The 24,298-nt window shown below is 39.6% G+C and overlaps 2 long non-coding RNA genes across 2 annotated transcripts in view; one reads left to right on the forward strand and one right to left on the reverse strand.

Moving 5' to 3' along the window:
* Positions 1-1,635: 1,635 nt before the first annotated feature.
* Positions 1,636-24,298, forward strand: part of LOC116588092 — a 29,546-nt gene continuing 6,883 nt past the window's right edge. Inside the window, exons 1-4 of the long non-coding RNA XR_004284777.1 lie at positions 1,636-1,806; positions 5,131-5,185; positions 14,113-14,205; positions 17,478-17,608. This is a non-coding gene — a long non-coding RNA (uncharacterized LOC116588092). The remainder of the gene's footprint in view (positions 1,807-5,130; positions 5,186-14,112; positions 14,206-17,477; positions 17,609-24,298) is intronic.
* On the reverse strand, positions 9,359-23,348 carry LOC116588093. The gene is made up of 3 exons (XR_004284778.1): positions 23,242-23,348; positions 22,775-22,963; positions 9,359-10,010 (listed from the first exon to the last, which is right to left on the reverse strand). It is a non-coding gene; the product is annotated as an uncharacterized LOC116588093 (long non-coding RNA).

The following is a 24,298-nucleotide window of genomic DNA, read 5'->3' on the forward strand; positions in this document are numbered from 1 at the left end:
AGAGCACAAGCCAGGGAGGAGGTAGAGTGGTAGAGGGAGAAGCAGATTCCCTGGTGAGCAGGGAGCTTGATGCGGGGCTCAATCCCATGACCCTGAGATCATGGCTTGTGCTGAAGGCAGCTGGCTAACTGACTGAGCCCCCCAGGCTCCCTGTGTTTTCATTTTCTTTGGATAAATACCCAGAAGTGAAATTGCTGCATCCTTGCCAACACTTGTTATTTCTTGTCTTTTTGATAATAGATGTTTTGGTAAGTGTGAGGTGACATCCCATTGTGGTTTTGATTTACATTTCCTTGTGATTAATGATATTGAGCATCTTTTCATGTGTCTGTTGGCCATTTGTATTTTTTTTTGGAAAAATGTCTATTCAGATCGTCTGTCCATTTTTTAGATTTTTTTTTTTTTGTGATTGAGTTGTAAGTTCTTCCTATATTTTGGGTATGAGCCCCTTATCGGATATTTGATTTCCGATCATTTTCTCCCATTCAGGAGGTAGCCTTTTTCATTTTGTTGTTGACTTTCTTTGCTGTGTTGAAGCTTCTTAGTTTGATATAGTCCTACTCACTTATTTTTGCTCTTGTTGCTTTTGCTTTTGGTGTCTGATTTAAAAAGTCATTGCCAAGACTGATGTCAAGGAGCTTACTGCCTATGTCTTCTTGTAGAGTTTTATGATTTCAGGTCTTACATTCAAGTCTTTAATCCATTTTGAGTTAATTTTTGTGTATAATGTAAGATAGGGGGCCAGTTTCACTCTGTTGCATGGGGCTGTCCAGTTTTCCCAGCACCATTTATCAAAGAGACCCCCATTTCCTCATTGTGTATTGTTGGCTCTTTTGTTATAAATTAATTGGGTATATATGCATGAGTTTCTTTCTGGGCTCTCTCTTCTGTTCCATTGATCTGTGTGTCTGTTTTTATGCCAGTACTGTACTGTTTTGATTACTATAGCTTTGTAATATTAGGGAGTGTGACGCCTCCAACTTCATTTTCCTCACTCAAGACTGCCTTGCCTTTTTAGGTAAGGCTGTCCATTTTTAACTCTAGAAGGCTGAAGGTATGTCTCAAGTTATAGTCAGTTATATTTCCACCTGGCACACAGACATGTTTTGAGTATCCACAGTGTGTTAAGCCAGAGGACTGGGTTCTAGGTGGGAAATGTACAAAGCTAAATGGGGTACTTGTCAAATTCAATTTCTGGCAGTGGGGCTCCCCTCACTCCTAAATGCCTCATAATTCAGGAACCATTAAATGCATAAGCCAGGCCAAACTTGCCAAGTTTAATCTTGAATAACACCTGATTCCCACCTGAAACTGTAAATAGTCTCAGGTTTACTCAGAACTTGGCTTTCATACAGATACCTCAAGTTCCAAGCTCAATGAAAGGTGAGTAAGCCTTGGGAATGCTCTCAGCATTGCAAATCGGAGCTTAGAAAAGGAATGAAATGGACACCCAGACAAAGACTGTCAACTAAGAACGCTTCATATCATGCTCCAAACCGAAAGTGATTGAGAGGAAACATTTCCTCCCTTCTTTCCTCCACCTCTCCCTCCCTACCTCCGTCCTTCCTTCCTTTCTTATAAAGGCTATAAATATTAGTATAATCTGTCAGAATTTCCAGAAGAATAACCCCCTGCCCCCGACATTGTGTACTTTCTTTATTAATCAGAGTGAGACTATGAAGTATAAAGTAAACTTGGTGTACTTGGGAGAGAGCCCAAGAAATCACTCAAAATTTCTCTACCTTGTGAATTACTTTTACAAGTGACAATTTAGAAGCAGACAAACCCGGCCTACTCTAAGGTAAGGTACTATCCCCAATTCAGCAGTTATTTCTAACAAGACCTCAATGCTCTCTTTACAGCGATCCGTTGAGCACTCTTGCAAACTCTTGCTGTCATTCCAAAAATTTCCATCAAGTTTCTGCTGCCAGGAGCTGTTGAAGACTTTGCTGAAACTTTCTTTAAGACATTTTGAGTTTTCCCGCTGATGAGTGATTTATCCTGATTTGTTAGAGGAAATCATTCTTTGAGAATGATTTAGTATCTTACAGTAATCCTTTGTCATTTTAACTTGCTTTTAAATGAAAGGCTTTTGCTTTTATTGTAATTTCCCTTTTATCGTTTTAACTTAATATTTGTTCTAATCTTAACTTAGGGACAAAAGTCCAATCTCTTCCATTTATTTCAGCATTTGGGGGTGGGTGGGTATTGTTAAAAGGGAAGATTTCATGAAACATGGTCATAGATGGGGAAAATAGGCCTAATAAGGGTAAATAAGATTTGCTCCATTTCAAAGTCCTTATATAAAACTCTTCAAATATTGCTTCCTTTAGGAAACCTCCCCAATTATATGACATAAGGAGTTGGAGGAAAAGGCAAAAATAATCTTTCTATAATTGCCTTTAAGAGTCTTTTTATTTCACTCATGACTTATAGGTATATATTTTAAGAGCAATACATTATTCATTTTTTTTATCATAGTGTTTAAGCTTTTGAAAGTCAAATATGTAAGTTTTGATCTTGAATATAGAACCCAATACAATTTAGTTGGCCTTTATACCTCAAGTACTGACAAGGTCTTAAGTTTTCTTCTTACATTATAAGAACTCCATGTTTTACATTGATCTTTGTGACTCAGACTAAGAATCAGGCATTCCCATAAACAAATAACAACCAAACAGATAGAACAAATCCATCTTGTGGACAGAAGCAATAGAATGGATAATCCTATTAACTTTTGCTCCATGGCAAGTTTATGAAAGTTTATAAGGAAATTCCATGTCCTTGTTCATTCATTCAGTTAAATTTTTTTTTTTCAAGTTTCTTTTGTACAGCAATAGTCTTTCCAGATTAGGGGTGTTAGACTACTACCTGCAGGCCAAATCTGGACAGCTGCCTGCTTTTGCATAGCTCGTGAGCTAAGAGTAGTTTTTACATTTTTAAATGGTTAAAAAAATCAAAAGAAGAATACTATTTTATGAAATAAAAAAATTATCTGAAATTCAAATTTTGGTGTTTAGAAATAAAATTTTAATAGAGCACACACATGCGTAAATTACCTGTTGTCTATGGCTGCCTTCATACTTCCAAACCAGAGCTAGGTAGTTGCCATGAATAGTGTATGGTCTGCAAACTTTAAAACATTTACAGGCCCTTTACAGAAAAAGTTTGCTAATCACTGTTCTAGATACTGAGAATTCAACAATGAGCAAAACAGGAAAAAAAATCTGTATTTATGAAACTACATTCTAATAGGAACATAAGAAAAATAAATGAACAAGATAATTTCAGGTCTTTGAATGTATTACAAAGAAAATAAAACAGAACAATGTGATAGAGGGTGAAGATGGTTAATTTAGGAGGTCTTTGTGGCAGTGGGGTTGAGAGGTGAAGGGCAAGAAGTCGCCATGAAGAATCTAGAAACAGAAAGTTCCAGTCAGAGAGAGCGGCAAGCGGAGGAGATGGGCAACAAGGAAGCAGACTTGTATTACAAAGGGATGGGAGATCAGACAGGGAGCTAGAATCAGGCTGAGGCCAGGTCATGAAAGGCCACTGAGGATGAGGCGAGTTTGTATGTTTTGTGGGGGGTGGGGGTGGAAGACAAACCCGAGTTTTTATGCCCAGAAATGATATGATCTGAATTAAATTTTAGAAAGGTCGATTTGAAAATTGTATGGAAAAGAAATTCTAATGGAAGTCAACATGTATGTCGCAGTTAGAGGTTGCAGCAATCGACCCAATGAGAGCTGATGGTGGCTTGCATCGGGGGGCAGCTAGAGAGGTGGGAGAAATTGGAAAGATTTAGAATTTTGATTATAGGGGAGCTGTCAAGGCTGCTGTGGGGGAAGGTGAAGGAAAGAGAAACATCATTGAGGATTACACTTGGGTTTTTGGCTAAACTGGCCATTTTTTAATGACATTGTACTCAAAACTATTGAAATATATAAACTTTTGTCTAAAAATTGGACTTTCTGTCCCATGAGTAAACACTTATTTTCTATTAGAAGTATACTTGCACATATCCCATAGTGTTTTACTAATTTTTTTCCTTTCCCGTCTTTCCTGTATGTAGAAAAATTATTGACATCATCCGCAAAGCATTGTAACTAAAAGGACAGATGGAAAGCTTTAAACTGAAGTCCCCATGTGGACATCTTTCTATAGTGACTGGGAAAAGTGGCCATGGAAGACCAGCCTAGCACCACCTGTGACCTTGCCTTACATAGGCAATCTGTGGTTCATTTGTAGGTAATAGGGCAATGAAAATCTGATTTCCTTGTGACATTCTCATTACTGCTCTTAATTCCAACAGATACCTGTAACACTGATTCAATTATTTTATCTCAGCCTGTTACACATATATAATTGATGTCTCCAGCCAAATAGCAGTAACCTGTATTTTCAGAGGCTATAGAAATGTTATGTTTGCAGAAAGAAAACACATTCCTTCCAGTTTTGTCAGCATGACTAAACATTGATGATATGTACCTGCAAAAAATTGTTGTGCAAAAATTGGGAATGTGATCTTAATCAACACTATCATTAAAAAGATGAGATGAAGGAACCAAAAGACCTTTCCTAGTATTTTTTTTTTTCAGTCTCCTATAAAAAGGAAACCAGAACTTTAAACTTGTGCACAGATGATCCTTCTAGGTACACTAATGACTTAGGAAGATGACATGACTTTAAATAGTTTCAGTCACTGAGATGGTTGAAAAGATGAAATGAACTGGGTAATAGGAAAGTTGCAATAATCAGCATGAGATGCAGTAGGACTTGGTGGTGGACTTAGTGTGTGTGAGGAACACACACATGCACACATACACACACGTGACTCTTGAGTCCTGACTTGAGCAGTTGGCTGGATTATGACAGCCTTTTCTTAGGCAACAAACCCGCTAAGGGAAGCCACTTTGTTGACGAAGGGAATGACCTTGGTTTGGGACCTGTGTTGAGTCTGGGTTGCTCATGTGTCTCCACTTAAAGACACTCAAGAAAGAATGGAATATGTGGACAGGGAGCTCACAGAAGAGATAGAGATTAAAGATTTGGGAGAATTTTGGAATCTTGGGAATAAATAAGATAGCCCAGAGAAAATGAAAAGAGTGAAAAAGGCTAATATTTATTAAGGAGAGAGGATAAGGAGAGAAACTCTTAAAGAAGACTGCAAGAGAGGAAGCAGAAGGTAAGTGGTGAGCCACTAGTGTGAGGAGCCATGGAAGCCACAAGGAGTATTTTCACGAGTGATCAGCAGTTCCAAATGTTGACGGAAAGGAAAGTTGTTAAAATAACTGAAAATATCCACTGAATTTATTTATACATAGACTTTAGTGATCCTGATGGAAGCAATTCTAGTAGAATTCTAGAGAAAACTAGATGACAGTGGAGTAAGGAGTTAAGAGTGACCAGTGAGAGAGCAAAATGAGTCTAGTCAAGGTTTTCAAGAAGGTTGACAAAGAAAAGTAGAAGAGTAGAATATTTGATTCAAAGGACATTGGAAAGAGGAAGAGCCTTCCTTCCTGGTCACAAGATTCGAGTTTGTTTAAATACTGCTGAAGAAGGAGTAAGAAAGAGAGAAGACTGATACGTAAGAAAGAGAGGAATTAATCAGTGTCCCAGAGAACACTGGGAATGTAATTTACAGTACATGTTGAGGGATTGGCTTTCTATAAAATGATAGATTCTGCTGTTTTTCCAGTATGAGAAAAACAAAAGGAGGTTGAAAACAAAAGTAGGTTTGATAGATTTGAAAGTTAGAGGTTAAGAAGTTCTCTTATGATGATCTCTATTTTCTCAGGGGAGTAGGAGGAAAGGTTCTTAGATGGAAATGCAAGGTGAAATGTAGCTGTCAGATCTTGAGGGGAATGGAGAGAGCTTGAAGTGCTGTGAAGGATGGAAGCAGGGCTATGGAATTTTGGTCAGCTCCTTGACAGCCAGGTTAGGGGAGCCCACCTGAGAGGGGTGATCACAGATTTATGATTGTGAATTGACCAATTGTTACTTCTCACCTGTACCATTTAACACAGAAAAAAAACCTGGTAAGTTGCATGGAAAAAGTAAACAGTTGAGTTTACCTAGTGTTGGGGTTTTGCCAGTGGGGCAGGGGAATCCAGAGCATTGGTAAGAAAGAATATTCAACTGCAAAACCTAACCAGGGTAATTATGGGAGTAAAGGTAGGAGAGGGCTGTTAAGCAAAGAAAGAGTAGAGGGAGACTGGAGGTCTTAATGAGCTCCAAGCACTCATTTTAGATCCAGTATAAATTTGATGGATACTCCATTGATAGTATGGGTATATAGATGCCCATTTCCAAGTGCAAACATCAAAGACCACTGGACTCACATCTGTACATCCATTTCTCCATTACCAACACCACTACTCCAACTGAGGAGGTCAGTTTATTGAATCAGAATATGTCATCCTGTCTTTAAGCCTTTTGTCATAACAATATCCTGTGTTAATGCCTATTCCATTTCCTTTTGCCTATTCAAGCCTTACCCATCTTTTAATGTTTAGCTCTGACTTTGACGAAACTTCCAGCTAAGAAAAAGCACAAGGGAAAACAAAATCCTCTGACATGTACTGAGCACCTATTTTGTTCCAGGAAAGGTACTGATCACATGCAGTTCTAATTCAGTGTGGGCATTGGAGCACTCGTCTTCTTTTTGAATGTGAATTGTCTTTTATTGTCTTTAGCATTACATGGCAGTCCTTTAAGTTTACTTGTATCAAGAAACTTTTTTTTATTTATGTTTTAATTTCATTTTTTTTTTTTGATGGCTAAATTATGTTGTACTTTCCATAGCATCTTTCAGAACGGATTGAAGCTTATAAATTAAGAATATGAAAATACAGATAACAGATTAAAGAGTGTAGAAAGAGGAAAGGAAATGTGAGTGCCAGCTGTCATTCTTTGTATAGGCTAGGGACTGGAAAAAATTGAGAAATATTGTCCTTGTGTTCCAAAATCATTAACATACCTTTGAAAAGAGAGTCATTTACTGCTGTTTCAGTAGACTCAGACCTGATACATTTGTTATGGAATGTCTTAGAGTGAATTCTACATGACTCCTTCACTTGAAAAATAGTCAATAATGAGTAGCGATACAGATTTCTCTTTATTAGTTGTGTTTCCATATATTTATGAGTTGATGGTTCAATAAAATATAGTTCAGTAATTTATTTTGAAAAACAATACTGTGTCATTCAGGTAGTTTTACATTAAAAGTTTAGTATTGTTGAATAAACATAGTATTTAAATTAAAGTTAGCTAAAACTTTAGAAGACTTGAACCATGTAACTCACATATACTGGTGTTTATAAGTCAGATATGAAGGCCAATAGTTCCAATTTTAGCAGCAACAGAGTAAGTTTTTGGAGTTAAATCACTGGAATTGTCTCATTAAAGAGATTTTGTAGCATCTCGTTGAGAAATGGCTATGAATTTTCCTTTAATGAATCATCAAAACTTTCTTCTCTTCCTCTTCCAAATTCTCCTCCTACTTCATTTTAAGGAGGTTTATAATATTTTTACATTCAAAAGCTAAACTTCACTTAAAGGCTTTGCCAACATGATGTTCATTTCATAGACAAATTAATTCAAGCACAGACAAGTTATACTTGTCTGAGTTTCTGCAGAAAGTTTTTGCCGGAACCAGCAATAGAACTGGAGTTTCCTATTTGCAAATGAGGTAACTATTTTAGGACACACTCTGCTGTATGTTTAGTGGGTAAAGACTGTCAAACTTGTTATACAAGATGGAAGGATCAGGGTTTTTTCCCCTCCCCTTTTTGCAACATCACCTTTTACATGGAGATCTGCAGTTTCTTCATTAACCTCAATTAAGTTTACTAACAGAGTGTTGATTTGAGTGAAAATGAATAAAATATTTCAGTATTTTGAATGCTTAGCAATATCTTATTATGGAAAAGGGGGGCTTTATTCTTTTTCTTTTTTTTTTTTGAAGATTTTAATTATTTATTTGATGGACAGAGATCACAAGTAGGCAGAGAGGCAGGCAGAGAGAGAGATGGGGGGGAAGCAGTCTCCCTGCTGAGCAGAAAGCAGGACATGAGGCTCCATCCCAGGACCCTGTGACCATGACCTGAGCTGAAGGCAGAGACTTAACCCACTGAGCCACCCAGGTGCCCCAAGGGGGGCTTTTTCTATTATAACTTTATAGTGACAGACAAAACCTAAGCCATTTTACAATTCATAGGTATATATAGTACTCTGATCCCTGGATATACCATAGCAGTGGAGTCTAGGTTGTCATACACTTTACTGTGCTTTCTAAATGTAAAGTTATCTTCACTTGTTATAATAGAAATATATGAACATTATAGAAAAATTAGAAAACACAGACATGTAAATAGAAGAAAAATAAAATACATTACTCTGAGTAAAACTTTCTGGATACTTAGGTGAGCATAGTTCCATACCCACCCCACGTCTCTATGTAGATGTTTATGGATGCATATATTTTTCTCATCATATATGCAATCCTTTACATGCTTGTAACTTAATAATTACCTTTATATGCCATTATGTACTAATAGCTATATTTTACATTTTCACGTTATTTTTAGCTGCTGTGTAATATACTATTATGTAGGTACATTCTAATTTATTTAACCAATTTCTATTATTGGACATTTGGCTGTCTTTAACATTTTGTTATTACAATCAGCAGAGTGGTATACATCCTTTTACATATATCTTTCTGCACTTTCTTAATTATTTCCCTAGGCTAAGTTTCCAGAGGAGTAACTAGGCCAAAATTCAGGGCATTGGAAAGTATAATAATTACTAGATAAATTGTTCTCTAGAAGGTCTGATAATTTACACTCTGACCAAATAAATATGTGAATGCTTTTCTTTCACTAACAGAAATCAAACTATTAATTTTCATGGTCTCATTCTGATTTTTACGGTAACTGTGAAATAGCAGAACAGATTAGAAAAATTGCTAATGGTCACAAATCTAGAAAGTAACAAGAGTGGGGGTCAAGTTTCTGACCAGCCATACCACATATTTCTTTTATATCACACACTTCTTACCATCTTGCTGTTGATGGCGGCAATTCCAAGAAAGCCATCCGGAAAGAACCTGAGTGGGAATTCTAGTACACCACAGCCTGACTCATGTCTGCGTGACTAGCAGTGCCCTGGCCTCCAGCCATTGGTGGGTGGCACAATTCTAGTGTTCTGAGAAAGAGGCTATGGTGTCATACTGCTTGTCCAGGCCAGCCCTGAAGCCAATAGAAAAGGGAGGAGGAAAGAAGCAGTTGAGGGGCATCAAATTATAGATCTTGTAACAAGACCCTAAACCTTTTTGAGTCTTATATTATGGTTAAAATAACCCAGGCCATCAATGTGATCTGAAGATTTTTAATTGGTAAGTTTATTTTTATTTATTTTTCTAATTGTAAGATGCATACAAACAGAATCCTATTTTGCTTTCATGTATACAAACACTCAAGTATCCAAGTTCTCATAAGTAAAAGAAAGAAGAGGTGGTGAACGAGAAATTGCCTTTTGGATAGAAGGAGGTAAAAGTGGGATTTTTCTTGATATTCTACAGTTAGGTAAACATTTAATTCAAGTTTAAAGAAACAAAAAGAGCAATGCGTTCAGTCATGGGTTTGCAAAGTTGTAGAAACTGTTTGGCTATAGAACAATGTAGAAAACTGTCACGCAAAGGGACGAGTGATATTTATGAAGGGTTAGTAAGCCAGTGGGACTAGTAGGCACTGTGGAGGTAGTAAGGCGACCAGTTACAAGCTCTATCTTTAGGAATATCTTGTGCAGTGACAAGAAGAGTGCTCCAGGAAGCTTTCTTGACATGAGACTTGTCTTGGTTCAGGTGTTCTCGTCTGTGTTTCAGTGTTGCTTTGTTCTCCAGTCATCAGAGCTACATCATAAATCATCTGTCTGTTGTGCCCATTGGATGATGAGCTCCCAGAGGGCAGGAACTGTACTCTGCTGTGTACTGTCTTCACCATGAGAGGCTGTGTAGAAAAAAGAGTGTGGGAACTTAATAGGTAGAACCAAATTATAATATAGGAAACATAGCGTCATATTTAATCATTTCGGGGTAATAATTATGTTTTGGTTATTATATTCACTGCCTCTCAACAAATTTGGGCCATCCTCTTCAAATTGATTAAAGAAATTTATATTACACTAATAAATTTCAGTTTTTTGTTTTTAAGATTTTATTTATTTATTTGACAGATAGATCGCAAGTAGGCAGAGGGGCAGGCAGAGAGAGAGGAGGAAGCAGGCTCCCCACTGAGCGGAGAGCCCGATGAGGCTCCATCCCAGGACTCTGGGATCATGACCTGAGCCGAAGGTAGAGACTTTAACCCATTAAACCACCCAGGCACCCCAATAAATTTCAGTTTTTATTAATTTTTCAAACTTGGGCAAATTATTTAATCTATGACCTCCATTTTTCTCATTTGCGAAGGAAAAGTGTTAGGCTAGACCAATAATTCTCAACTGATGTTGGTGAGACCAATCCTGGTATTCAGAGATGGGAAAGGATACATCAGAATATTCATTAGGATATTTGTAGTTTGAGAAAACATTCTCAGTATCATTACATAATTTTATATTTGGAAAAGAAAATGAAAGTCCCTTTATTATTGTAATACTAAACAGTAGAAAAAAAGTTCTGGAAAATGTTGACTGCCAGATTTCACAGAGGTTGGGGGCCAACTCTTTTTTGGGGAGTGTATTAGAATCTCTAGGGCAGGTGTGGGAGGGACCGTAATGTACATTATTTTGTGTTTTTCAATGAATCCGATAAAGGTGAGAGATACTGCGTTAATATGAAGAAGCTCTAATCCCCTAGGATTTCATCATGGCTGACATATACCCTGTTTTTCTTTGGATTTACTGAAAAGTTCAATCACTTTTTTTTTAAGACATCTTATTTTGAAGGCAAAACTATAAGTCACATTGAGAAGAGCCTTAGAAAAATAAAGAAGATAAGCAAAACAGTCAGACAGAGTTACTAAAGTATCCATGTGTAGAAGTTGTTACTCCATCACTTCACGGGCTTGCCCTTATGCTTAGGGGCCAGGCTGATAGTTTAATTTAATTGTAGTTTAGAAGATTCTGTGAGAGAGTTGAAACACAGCACAGCATGTCTGGGTGAATAGTTGTTGTCTTTGAGGGACTAGAGACTGTGCTTTCATGGTGCTTGGGGTCTCTACTTGAAGACTGTTTTTTTTAAGGGTTAATTCTTTGCTGTTTGGTGTCTGAATGACATCTCCATACAATAAAATGCTTCCAGGTTACAACCTGCATGATTTTCTTTTTTTTAAAGATTTTATTTATTTATCTGACAGATAGAGATCACAAGTAGGCAGAGAGGCAGGCGGAGAGAGAGAGAGGAGGAAGCAGGTTCCCTGCTGAGCAGAGAGCCCGATGTGGGGCTCGATCCCAGGACCCTGGAATCATGACTTGAGCTGAAGGTAGAGGCTTTAATCCACCGAGCCACACAGGTGCCCCATGCATGATTTTCAAATACCTTTCCCATCATGAGTAATCCATAACCACAACAAAAATATAAAATGATTTGAGATGCCCAATACAATTTTTTTAAAAAATAGGTTGGAATGTCACCCCATCATAGCAGTTGATGCACAATTCACTTCTTGTCATCTCCTCTACTCTGGGGCTCGCCTTGCCTGGCTAGTGGTGGGGACAGCTGAGCTGTTTACACTCTGTAACTGTTGGACACCTTGTCCAAGCTCTTCAGCCCCTCTGGAACCTCAATGACATGGTCACACTCCCGTTGTCCCATGAGTCAACTGAGCCATGACATTTTTCCCTTGACTTTTGGCCAACCTGGGCTACTTTTACCCTTTATTTTGCTTGTGTGTATATCAGATATACAGAAGCAGAAAACATTTGTCCTGTTTTGTGGTATTTTTGGCTCTGATTCTAAACCACCACATAGCTTTAGACTAAGTTAGGGTGTTGCTAAATTTTAAGCATAGTTTACAGATTTAGAGTAGCAAGTCTTAAGTTTGATTTTTAGACTTAATCTTAAGTACTTTAAGTACCAACTCCGTGAGTTCAGAAGTCCAGCTCTTCTGAAGAACAGATGTCAAGGAGGGATTAGATGGGGAAAAACTCCCTTTCCAGGGGGAAAGACTTGTGAAGGAAAAAACGGGTGGCGGACATGAATAGGCAAGCAGCAGCTTCAGGAGAGAAGGAGAATTGGGCTGGAAGCAGCCTCAGAGCACAGCGCAGTTCTGAGAAAGTCTCCGCTAGGCCAGTAGGAATCCCCAAGCTCCTCAAGCTCACTTCCCATCGGAGGAGTCCTCTGTTAGGCAGAAGTGGCCCAGACTTACTATTCCTATTGTGTTCTCATTGTCTGGGAGCAGCAAATGGGAAGCAGACCTCACCTGAATGCTGCAGTGGGTCCTTAGTTAATGGCAGTTTGAGGCTGTCAGGTAGCTATGTTCCCTGCCTCAGATCTTCTGGAAGGGAGGGCTGAAAGAGGTAGCTCCATGGCCCCGAAGTGCCCAACCATGTGACCTTAAATCCTTAGGATCCTCAGGAGAACTTTCCAGAGTTTATGGGCATGTTCCCCTCTGTTCTCCACTCCCACGTCCAGCCCAGCTTATGGTAATTCATTCCATTCTTACACTCTCAGTCCCCTCCGAACCAGTGTAGGTAGGGAAATTTCTCCTTTGGAGGTTCACTGTTTTTTGGGTTTTATTTCATTGCCAGTAAATCCACTCCTTAAAAAAATCTGAATTCTACATGCATTTTGGGGACAAAATTCCTAGCGCTTTGTTAAATACAGAAGACACAATATAAATAAGACGTGGGTCCATACCCTAGAGATGTATGTACGTCTCAGCAGAAATTTTAACAATTTGTGATAAAGAGAGGAACAGACTGGGCACAGAAGGGGTCCTTCCTGACCAGCCTGGGCAAAGTCTGAGCAGAGTCTTGAAGGACAAATACAACTTACTCGGACAAAAAAATGCAGTCAGAGGCAAGTCTAGGCAGAAACAAGAAAGTATGAGGAATGGACTATACAAAATGGAGTGTTCCTGGAAGATAAAGGGTCAGGCTTAGAGGGAGGCAGGATCCAGATCTATGTGTGGGAACTTGTACTTGATGGTGTTAGCCATGGTCACAGGTGCTTTTCACAAAGGCAGAGGATTTGGGTGAGTGAGATGAGAGAACTGTAGGAAGCCAGTGCCTATTGGATATTTATTTCCATCCATTCACTGATATTTTTGTAAGAGGAAAAGAATCCTGGGGAAAGACGGACTTAACATTGAAAAACGTGGGTTCCAATCACAGCCTCACGGCTTCCTGCAGTCTAGCCCAGCCACGTAATTCCAGAAACAAGTTTCTGTTATTTATAAATGGAAAATAATGACACTGGGCCTGACCCTTATGGAACTATTGAGAGGATCAAATGAGCTGAGTCAAGACTTTCAGAACGCATTTTGCAAACTTTCAGCCTGTAAAAATGAAGGGACTATATCACCCATACCATGCTCAGGAAATAAAAGCACCTGGGAAAACCCACAGAATGTGATTTTGTAAGAAGTTGCTCAGCCTTCAGGGGAGAAAATGCCTGGCTCAACACTGGCCAAGAGGAACAGGTCTGGGAAATTACGACACAAGGTAAAGCAAATGGAGCTCCTGTTTTGTTTCTGGAGATCACGGGGTTCTTAATTGTCATTCTCATTGTTTACCCTTCCTCACCACAGGTGGTTCTGAAATGAGAGGAAGTTCAGACAGGGAGTACTAATGAGGCAGAAGAGGTGGCTCAGACTTACTGGATAGAACAAATAGAAACTGAAACCTTTAATGTGGGGAAGGTGGTAGGCTAGACAAGGGGTATGTGAGTAGGCATTCATATAAGGATGAGAAACAAGTTCAGCTGTACCAGAAAACTTCCTAACTTTCTAGGAGTACCGTGGGATCCCTGTCTCCTCCTATTCCCAGGGAGAAATAGTGTATATTATCAAATAAATAATATTTGCCCTTTTACTTCTCTTCTGGAAAAATTTAAAAAAAAAATCCTTCCCTCATTAACTTGGTTTTGTTGATGATTTCTTTAATTTTCAGGGAAAAAACTTCTAAAAATATAACCAATACACTCATCGTTGGTGAGACCCAGAGGCGAGGCCCTATACACAGATTATCAATACATGTATAAAGGTATGGAATATCTCCATGTAAAGAATCCCATTATAGAGACTATTCCTAGAATAGCATTATTTTCCTAAAAAAGTTATCTGTTCCATGAAGAAAAAAAAAGTTTTTATAGCGGAATCAACCTAGAAATCTTGGTGTGTCAGCTTAGACAACTGGTTGATTCATAAAAGGGACTTGCTGTTGAAAATGCTCATTATTTTCTCTTGAGTTCTTGTATGTTAAGTTGATCTTTGTCATCTTAAAAAACCAAACCAAAACAAAAACTAAGGGACTTTTTAAAGCTTATCGTATGTCCTATGAGAGACATGGACTTTTGGAAAAGAATTCCCCGAAGAAGATGGTTGCTGATATTAGAAATTGATGGACCTAATGCCAACATCACCTACTGTGGGCTCTTTTTAACTAAGTTTTTGAGGGCAGAAAGGAAAAAGCCATTGGAGTTTAATTTTGAGGACCACCTGGCTCTATTATGGAAAGGCAAATATTCGTTTTCTTTTGCTGTGTTACAAATTACCCAGATTTGGTGGCTTAAAATAACATCATTTGTTGGCTCACAATTTCTGCAGAGCATAAGTATGAGCATGGAGTAGCTGGATCCTCCCTGCTCAGGGCTTCCCGAGGCTGAAATGAAGATGTTGGCCAGCGCTATACTTTCATCAGGGTTGTCTTCCAAGCTCACACCCTCGTTGTTGGAATTCAGTTGCCTGCATTTGCAGGAGTGAGCTCCTTATTCCTTTGCTGGGGTCATTCATTGCTGGTAGAGGCTCCTTGCCATTCTCTGCCCTGTGGCGCTGTCTGTAACATGGCAGTTTGCTCCTTCAAGGCCAATAGGAGACTGTCTCTTGGCTTCGAATGTCTGACTTCCTTGAAGGGCTCATTGAATTAGGTCAGACCCACCCAGGATAACTCCCTTTGGATTAATTCCCAGTCAACTGACTGGAGATTTTAATTACATTTTCAAGGTCCCTTTTTGTCATATGATAGTACGTCATTGTGGAAGTGATATCCCATCATATTTACAAGCTTTGCTTATACTCAAGGAAAGGGTATTGTACTGGGCATTTAATCAGGGAGCACGAATCTTGGGGGCCATCTCAGAATCCTGTACCATCATGTACCATTTAGAGGCAGAGGTAATCGAGGTGAGATAGTATTCACATGCTGGGAGATCGCACCTTTCAGCAAGCGCAGTGGCGAAGACGGTCCTTCCAGGGTAGCATGAGAGGGTTTCCTCCTGTTTCCTACTGCTTCATGGGCTAACCCATGGGCAGCAACATGGGTGTTTTTGCTAGAACAACTAATGTGGTTGAGTATTTTTTTTGGCCCACTTCTTCCTGCATTTTCCTTGGAAGTATTCAAGACTGGTTCTTTTGTCCTCCTTTAGATGGTATAAGCTGATCGTTAGAGCAAGTCCCTTTCTGTTTGAACTAGCTATAGTGAGTACTTTTACTTGCAACATAAAGCCTTGATTGATACAAGAGGCTCATAAATGACCTCTTTATATGTCCATTCAATGTGTACAAATCTGCATTGCCTTTATAGATTCATAGTACATGGAAGCAGAAAGAACACGTCTAGTTCTATTGCTTTTTTCAACCATATTCTATAGAACACTTCAATAGAGTCCAGGATAGGAACACTTTTTGGGGGGTGAAAAGTGTTCAGTGGTCTTGCCAGCTTGGGATTCACTAGATCCTCTTGGAGCAAGCAATACTCATTAGTGCTGCAAAGCCTCAAGGAGATCCTATAGAATAGAAACCCCAAAACAAACCAAAACCCCCAAACCTCTCTGAATGCAAACAAGGGTTCCCAAACTGAGGCCCAGAAAAACAATTTACAAAAGCCTACTGCTGCATTAGTAGTAGAGTGAAGGCTTAAAATTAAGCTCCCTAGGCTTTCTAAGTTCCAGAAACATTAAACTTATTCCTTATTCCCTACATCCTGGAGAGGTAAGCTTCAATGAACACAAACAACATCAAGAGAAAGAAAATAATATCTAAATAGCTCCGGCAAATATATTAATGACTTCTCCATGGAACCTGTGGTGTCTCTTTGACAAGCTTGGAATCCCAGCCATGTCTGCTCACACACCACCCAGAGAGAGGACCCGGGGCAGACGTATCCTCACCTCTCTGTTATCCACACCATAGGGTTTCCTGGGTGTAAGGCCGAAGGCTCTTTAGACACCAGGAAACAGGAGCTTGTGAAATTAGTCTCTAGGACATTTCGATAACACATTTGATAGCAGTTATCTTTCAGGCAGACATTTTGGGCTTAGGGCTTGATAGAAAATGAAATCATTTAAAAATAAGTCCAAAACTAAAATGAAAAAAAAAAAAAAGTATTCAGGTCACTACGAAAGGCAATACAGATCGTGTGTATAATAGAAACCTGATTCTTGGATCAGAACACTTGCAAGCATGTGCCTGTCCTGCATTCCATAACGTGAATCGCATCCCTGCACATCTGACCAAGACGTAAGAGGTTCCAAGAGGTGCATATTTTCAGCATGAAAACAAGGAGCCATTCGTGTTCCAAGCACAGCGTATGGTCAGCTGGCTGGCCTGACACACCTTGGCATTTATTGTTCCCCAAGGCCACATGGTTAGGCCTCGCAGAGGCCAGGGGCGGATGTGGACGTGCTGAAGCCGCTGCACACACTGAATCCCCACTTGGCTCTTTTTGGAAGGAGCTAAGACGAAATAAAGGATCCGGATCCCATCACCCTTTTATTATTGAGAAATGATCCTCCCCCCTGCCCACCCCACCCCAGGGCATAGGGGTGGAATCACAGGTGATTAGACTTCGTGCATTCTCTTCTGGTGCTTCCCCCTCCAAGGCCCCCACCAGTTGCGTTCAGAAAGGACCGGTGCACCGTTGAAAACGCAAACCAAAACCCAGCAAACTATCCTCCGAGCAATGTTTGTTTCATAGCCACTCAACCCTTGGAGAGGGGGGTACGAAATGGTAAATAAACTATTTAGTCATAAAGGGACTCAAACCACAGCATAGACCCACCACAAGCCTCTGGGAGCATTTCCACGTATGTGCATGTTCTCTGGGGTTTAGGGTATCTCCCAGAGCTCCCACTAAGTCATGACTGGGCAGCACCCTGTGGAAGGCTCCTGGCTTTGTGGGGTTGCATTTATTGTGCCAGAGGCATCAGGAAATCATAATTTAGGATTTTTTTTTTTTTTTTAAATAGTCTCAGGCAGTTTCATTCTTCTTACACGCTTGGTGTTCAGTAGCCATCTTTGGCCTTTTTGGTTTCACAGTTGAGCCCCTACCGAATGCTTTCACACCAAGACTGTTAGCCCAATGGAAGTTGGCTGTGTGGATACTCTTGAGGACCACAAGAGGTCTTGTTTCTTTAAAAAAACAAAACCAAACAAAACAAACCATTAAGGTAAGAATCCAAGGAATGGGATGTATTTCAGCTTCTTTTTTTTTTTTTTAAGATTTTTTTCAGGGGTGCCTGGGTGGCTCAGTGGGTTAAAGCCTCTGCCTTCCTCTCAGGTCATGATCCCAGGGTCTTGGGATCAAGCCCCGCATCAGGCTCTCTGCTTGGGGAGGAGCCTGCTTCCTCCTCTCTCTCTCTCTCTGCCTGGCTCTCTGCCTACTCGTGATCTCTGTCTGTCAGATAAATAAATAAAATCTTCAAGATTTTTTTCATTTATTTATTTGAGAGAGAGAGGGAAAGAACAAGCAGAGGGAGGGGCAGGGGGAGACGCAGCTTCCCTCAGGAGCCAAGGCTGCTGGAGCTCAGGCCCTGGGATCCTGACCCAAGCTGAAGGCAGAGGCTTAACTGACTGAGCGGCCCAGGTGCCCCCGTATTTCAGCTTCTAACTATGATTCTGGAGGCATGCTTATGGAAGAGCAAAATAATTGGCAAAAATCATTTTTGAGCTCAAAATGTTGGTATATTTGTTGATCGAGAAGTAAAATCAGGTTGTAAATAACTTCTGTCACTGGCCCTGGAAACTGGGCTCAAGCTATATTTAGTCTGTAATTAACAATGAATATTTTAAGTAGAAAAATTAAAAAATATGATCACTCCCCATGGTTTGTTGGATCATCCGCAATGAGGACAGTCCTCCTGTAGCCGAGAACATGCACGCTGGACACAGATGGATGTATCTGTTCCTCTGTTTTAGCAAAGGGACAAGATATTTGCATGAAGAATATCCAGAAAATTCTCATTGCACAAGCCGGTTGCTGTCTGCATAATGCTTCTGTCTATCAGTGGCCACAGAAGGTCTCTAGTAAGTGTCTGATAGGCTATCTACTCTTCACGCCAGCGTGACACGTGACTTCACGGTCTTTGGAGCTCATTGGTTAGAATGTTCTTTATTGTAAGAACTATGGACTCACTTCCTCCTGGCAATTATTTATGCTAAATTTATATTTTAAAATGCTGCTTTGAGACAATAAGGTTTCCAGGCTTGAGGTGGGGCAGGGCAACCATACTTCCATTCCTCCTCTTTCTTTTATCTAAGGACCTGAATTTGTTTCAATCTACCAGAACAAAATAAAATTGCTTCCTTTAAAATTCTTGATTTCCTATGATCTGAGGACCAAAAGAAAGATGTGTTAAGGGTTCCCAGTAGAATGAATTGGGATTTTCCCCTTCACGGCAGCAGACAAGGGATTTCGGTTCAAACTCGAGGAAGGAGACAAGAGATGGTGAGAGTGTGGATAAATTTTTGAATTATTTTTTCTTCTTTTATCTGCTGTCACTTTAAATGACCGTCTTCCTGGTCCAAAGCAGGCATACCTGCTAAGGATTTCATATGAGTATACAAACAATTTTATCTGATCCTGTAAGGGACATATTTTCGATAAGGGAGTGGGGAGAGCTGCTATCTCCATTTCAAAGGAGCCGGCAGTGGGCGGGAGAGAGTAGGCTAGCAGGAACTTTCAAGGAAATTCTCATAAAGTGCACTGTTAGGCTTCAGGGGGTGCCTCGGGGCTGTACTTTGGCCTCTTCACTGCTGGTCTAACAGGTGAGGCCCTAGATGCAAATATTTGGTTTGACCCTTTCTTACTGTCAACACTGCAGCCCTTAGCATGATGGAAAGTATAGAGTTTATGGGTGTTTGTACAGACATTATCAAAATAATTGTAAATTCTTCTTTTTTGTTATTTCTGAAAGATTACTAGTCTCGCTGGTATTTTAGGGAAGGGGTTTGGTGAAGGTGGGTGACCAGGGAGTTCAAGAATGACCAATGTCAACAGTACAAATGGATTCCAGGGCTCCGGTTTCAATTCAGACGCAAAGTTAGAGCATGGGACAGTGGCCTAGTGAATCCAAAGTTCACATCTGCACAGGCAAGGCAACTCTCCGGAGACCATGTAAGAATTGCCCAAGCTCCCCACTTTGTATAGATCCACTCGAATACTCATATTTGAGTATTATAATGTAGCTACATTACCCACATGAGCATGTTTAAATCTGGAAATCGGTTTGTTGAGAGGCAGTAGCAAGGTGGGGAGTGGAGAAAGAAGATAAAGTAGGGAAAATCTGGCAAGATACCCACGTGAGGGAAAATAAAGAGCAAAGCCCTAGAACAAACTAATAAACCAAACGAAACAAACACAGAATTAAATACATTGGAAAGAACAGAATTCCATTGGAGCAGTGTGATTCTTGTAGCACAGAAACGGTGAGGTGGAAGACTTGGGTAGACACGATCAAGTCTAGTTCATACTCGGGTGTCAAAGTATTATCTGAAAATGTAGATTCCCCAGGGAATCAGAAAGCTGGAGGATAAGACAGAAAGTTTAATAAATAAAATTTATCAGTTCTGCAGTCTACTTGGGAGCTACCTCGGACTATGCTTTAGAAAACAATAACAACAACAACAAAATTGACAAATATATTGTATATCATTTGAATTTTGGGTGTGCAACATTTTGACCTGGCCTGTTCTGGAAATCATGGAATGAGGTGTGCCCTTTAGAACAGAACGTATCGGAATATTTGATTAATGGTTTGGGGAGGTGCAAGGGCTTATTATACTCCCACTCCATTTCTGTGCAGCTGAAATTGATTCAAAAAAACGTATTCAAAATTTACAAGTTCAAAAAAATTATTCAAACTGTAGGAAGGAGACAAACATTGAGAGGTAGATTTGGAGATTCACGTTGAAGGATAGCTGTGGGCTTCGCTCCTGACCTTGCTCTCTATTCAGGAATTGGGAGCATTTAAAGGTTGCCCTTGTATCCGGCTTCGCCTGTAGTGTCCCCCTGCCTGGTCTACATGGAGGTGAGTCATTGTGCCTAGAAGTGTTAAACCCCCAAAATATCTCCCCCCGCTAGAAAATGGATTCTGATTATCTTATGAAAATGAGTGGCAGCAGTTGTCTTTCGTGTTTCTCAGTGGTTGTGCACTGAGTTCGAATAACAAGTTAAAATGTTATTATGGACTTAACAAACTGTTTTGAATATTTAAAGGCAAGACATTAAAAATCAGGTAGAATCATTAGGAAATCATAGCTGCCTATCCAGGGTATACCATATGCTAAAAGGGAAAAGAAAAAAAAAATAGCACTAAGTTGTTTTCATAGTAATTTGGGAAACGAAATTAAAGTAAAAAGGCATTGCCCAAGGTTTCTGTTTGTTTTTTTCTTCCTGTGTCTCTAACTTTTATCTTAAATCTAACAAATGACCGAATGGATTTGTCCAGAGGCAGTGACAACGTGGGGAGTGAGAAGGAAGTGTAGAAAAGCTGGCACGGAATCAGCTAAAGGAAAAACAAAAAGGAAAAGTCATAACGAACAAGCTGAACTACACACATTTAAAATAATAAAACTGCATCCAAGTTGATGTGAATACTGAAGAACCCAATGAAATCAAAGTTGCAGGCCTAACTTGTTTTGCTTAAGTACAGAAATTAGTTAAGGTGCAAATGATCTGACATGCTCTCTGAACTCTAGCTGAATTCTTAATTTTATGTCAGCTTTAGCTCTTGTTTAGTTTAATAAATATTAATTGAGCACCTGCTGTGCTCCCAACACAGCCAGAAACTGAAGACCATGTGTAAGCACTGGAGGAATTACAGTGTAGTTGGGAAGACGGCAAGGAAGCAGACACTCCGACGTAAATACAACAGGCGGAAATAAGATAAAAACATGCAATAGAAATGATTGCTAATTAAAGAAAGAATTCTTGTTTAAATCCAATTAAAAGAGGTAAATGACCACAGACAGGATGAACTAGGATTCTGGAAACAGCAAAAGGGAGTTGTGAGTCCCGAAGCTCTCTACTTGTCTTGCAACTGAACGAATGATTTGTAAAAGATTCATTATGTATAAAATACAGGCATTAAAATACATACATCATATTATAATTTTGAAGCTCAACCTCTGCTACATATTAATTATCATTATTATATTCAGTTATTAGTTATTGAACCAATACTATTTTGCCATATGTGTGGAAAACCATGGAAAATAATTAGATCCAAGCAGATCATAGAATGTTTTAACTTTAAATGCTGTGGTTTTGTGAAATATACGTTTGGTCTTCCAAAATATCCAGATGTTTGGCTTTTGCAAGAAAAATTATTGCCTGTGTTTTTCTCTTTTCATTCAGATGCCTTGACATTATATAACTCTCATGTTTTTGTTGTCAAGATGTGATTAGAACCTTCTAAATTACCGTCTGTGGTGTCCCGTGTTGTTTGTGCCTACATTAGATCTGACATCGCGCATTTAATAATCACTTCAGAGTTTTTACAATTTTGGTATTGTATAAAATTTGATGCCAGAGCCTTTATCACAGATGCATTCAATAAGAAAAAGCTTATGAGAAATTCTCATCCATATATTAGTCATCTCCCATCAATGTGGTTCTTCCTGATACACTTAATCTTTGTCTACTTTAGGCCATACAGTTAAAGCGCCTTTGGCAAGGTCACTGCCATGCTGATTTCATTAAGAATTAGGGTATGTCAGAGTCTGGCCGGGTACTCAGTCTCACTCGTTACCTCCTCTCACGGACAATGGACTTGTTTTGCCTCCCCTGAGCACCTCCAGGTATAGTTGGGTCTTTCCTGGTCCAAACCAACCACATCTTAAGGGCCTCTCCCAACTTGTCTCCAGCCCCAGGGACCAGCACCTTTGCTTTCTGTTTTTCTCTCTTTAATCTGAGCATCCTTCTCACATCAGTCTTTATGTCCAAAGCTTTATCATTTCGTGTTCTTTCTCAGATTCTGTAGGAAACACACCCATATCTCCCAAATTTGTTAACTTGATTTCATTCTCCCAAACTTTTAAGGACTCGTTTTGTCTGAGAAAAACTTTTGGAGTCTTCCTTGTCCCTTTGGTCTGACTCATCGGTGGAATCTCCCTGTCTTTCCTTGCCTTCATGTTCGAGTCTTGTGGAAGCCCACCAGGAATTTTCATAACTTCTTGTGGACTCTGAGGCTTACAAAAGTGTTGGGCTTACTTCCTCATTTCGGTGATCACTGAACTAACCCAACAAAGAACCAGAATTTTGAGCAGCTGCCATTCGAATGGTTTCTGAACCAAAGTCCGAGTGATACTGCTTGCCCTTCAGAGATCTTACTCACCACTTGGCCCCAGCGTCTCCCCCCTCCACATCAAGAGCCTTTCCAGTTTCCCTTTGCATCTTCCTTCTCTACTGTGCCGCCGATCACCAAATTTTCAATTCTCTTATCACTTTCATTGGTCACGGGACCTTTTCCCAAGGCCACACTAAGAGGTTAATACGGGTTTGCTGGGTTTCCCTGCCAAGGAGTCTTTTAAAAACAAATATAGACTTTTTTTTAGATGGAAAGAGAAGTGAACACACCTTTAAAGCAAAAAACAGGTAAAGGACCAATACTGTCCTTCTACATAGGAGAATTTTGCACATGGGGACCTCAATATGGAGAGTGCATGTGAGGGCATTAGTGGTTTCCTGTCCTCAGATAATTCCCCATACCCAGGCCTGTATTTTTTTTTTTTTAATTAGTTGTGCCAAATATTTTGTTGTGTTTCTGATAGTCACTCTTCATCTGAAAATTCAAGTACTCACCATGCCCAAGCATCTCTATTCAGCTCCGTCTCTTCTCCTAGCACTCCCTAAAGATCTGGTTTTGAGTTCTGTAGACAGCCCTTGACCCCGCATTGCATAAGTACCCTGAAGGGAAAGATGTTCTCTCCTTTTCACATAACCTTGTTCTCTTCTAGAGAAACAGCTCTGCAAGATTACCCACACTTGAGGGAAAACAACATTACCAAGGAGACGATATTTAGTTGTTCCTTTAAAATCCAGTGGGCAGTGATCCAAAAACATTTGGCGAAATAGAAGGAACTTGTTATAAACCAGCCAACCAGTGGCCTAAATTCTTTTGCTTGATGATTTCTTCTGAGTGCATAGTTCAGTTGCCTTAAGACCAATCATGTTACTAATGGGCTGTTTAGGATTTTAACAAGATTATTTAGAGACTCAAAACCTTTCTGAGCTCATTTAATAGATGAGTTCTATTGTGACAGGCAAAGGGTAAGGTCAGTGATCCCAAAGTGAGGTGCATAGAGCCCTTGGTTTATTGAGGTATGAGGGAAATAGTTAAAATGAATAAGTGTATCTTTAAATATCATTTTAAAAAATTCATTTTTAAAATGCTTTATATTATTCATAATATATTAGTTGGCAGCACAGTTATGTAATTTGTAGGTAAAAGCAGATATATTGGCGTAATTTTTTTTCTTAGTGATAAGCAGGGGAGATTAAATAGGGTGGAAGCTTCCTGATTAGGTAGCACCTTACCTATCATACCCAGTCTTTCCAATCCATGCATTGTGTGAAGATGGGTTCTACAAGACTATTTCTCATGAAAACAATAGACCCATGAAAATCCAAAGTTTTCCTCTGAATTCCAACCACCTTGAGAGTCTTGCATTAGTTTAGATAAAGTTGATGGCGACCCTTGTAAGAGAACATTGATTTTTAGGCCAGAGCACCTGCCTTTTTGCATACTCCTTCGTGTCATGGCTGTGCAATACTCCTCCTAGATACTGCTACAAGTGCTCACAAAGCAGGGATTTGAGAAAGCCGGAGGAATGGAAATCAAAATGATGAGTACGGGTGC

Source organism: Mustela erminea, chromosome 4 (assembly GCF_009829155.1).
Source record: "Mustela erminea isolate mMusErm1 chromosome 4, mMusErm1.Pri, whole genome shotgun sequence".
NCBI lineage: Eukaryota > Metazoa > Chordata > Mammalia > Carnivora > Mustelidae > Mustela > Mustela erminea.